This window comes from Ursus maritimus, unplaced genomic scaffold (assembly GCF_017311325.1).
Source record: "Ursus maritimus isolate PB19 unplaced genomic scaffold, ASM1731132v1 scaffold_2, whole genome shotgun sequence".
NCBI classification, from domain to species: domain Eukaryota; kingdom Metazoa; phylum Chordata; class Mammalia; order Carnivora; family Ursidae; genus Ursus; species Ursus maritimus.
In genome coordinates this window covers 16,487,329-16,488,498 of record NW_024424452.1, presented here as the reverse complement: position 1 = coordinate 16,488,498, position 1,170 = coordinate 16,487,329, and the positions used below count along the sequence as shown (strand labels likewise).

The 1,170-nt window shown below is 49.6% G+C and overlaps 1 protein-coding gene across 2 annotated transcripts in view; it reads right to left on the bottom strand.

Moving 5' to 3' along the window:
• Positions 1-1,170, bottom strand: part of BCL7C (BAF chromatin remodeling complex subunit BCL7C) — a 5,935-nt gene that overhangs the window by 3,801 nt on the left and 964 nt on the right. The window lies entirely within an intron of this gene.

Here is a 1,170-nt window from a genome sequence, read left to right as displayed (position 1 = left end):
GGGGAGGGGGGCGCAGAGGGTCACTGTCCCGGCCAGCGTCCGCGGCGCTGGGGGGGCGGCCCCGAGGGCTGTGTGCGGACTGTGTGTCCAGCCTCCCTCGGCTGTCATTGCCGCCCTGTCCTGCTCTTCCTCCAGCCATTCATTCAGCGGTCTCGTCACTGAGTGCCCATTACGGGCCAGACGCTGCAAATATGAGTAGGTCTCCACCCACCAGAAGGGCTAAAATAAGAACGACAGACCATAGCAAGTGTAGACAAAGAAATAGAGCAAGCAGACCTCTCATGTTTCCGGGGGAGTGGAAATGGGGAGAGACGCCTTGGGAAACTGACAGTTTTCTAGAGAAGCCGAGCTTACAGCATCCAGCAATTCTACTCCTAGGTCAGTAACACCCAACCGAAATGCTGGGTATGAGCACCAAGAGATGGGTACTGGAATGTCCATGATGGCCTCAAATTGGAAATGGCCCATCAAGAGTAGAGTGGGAAATGAACTGTAGCCTGTTCATACACTGGACACAGCAGAGAGCGATGTTCTGCTACACCCCACGACAGGGACATGTCTCATGAAAGAAATCAGATAGGACACTACACACTGTATGATTCCCTTTTTAAAAAAAAATTATTTATTTATTTGACTGAGAGCGAGAGAGCAAGCATGACCAGGGAAGCAGCAGGCAGAGGGAGAAGCAGGCTCCCTGCTGGATGCCGGGCTCCATCCCAGGACCCTGGGATCATGACCTAAGCCAAAGGCAGACGCTTAACCGGCTGAGCCACCCAGGCACCCCTGTATGATTCCTTTCATATAAAGTTCAAAACAGACAAAACTGATTTGTGGTATGAGAAGTCAGGATAGTGGTCACCCTTGGGAAAGGCTAAAATGGAGCTCTTGGACTAGTCATGTTCAGTTTCTTAATCTGGTAATCTGGTGCTGGGCCCCCTCCCCCAGGATATTTACTTTGAATATTTACCAAACTGTATATTTTTCCCTATGTATATTATACTTCAATTAAAAGTTTACATAAAATGGGTGTGTTTTGGTTGAGTTTATTTGAATCTGTGTTTGCTGGCAAGTAGGACATGTGTTGCTATGTGCGTGTGTTTCAAGGGTGTGGCTCTTGTCTCTGTGTGTTTTGGTGTGGTTCTGTCCAGAGGGGCTAAGGTATAGGAGGGG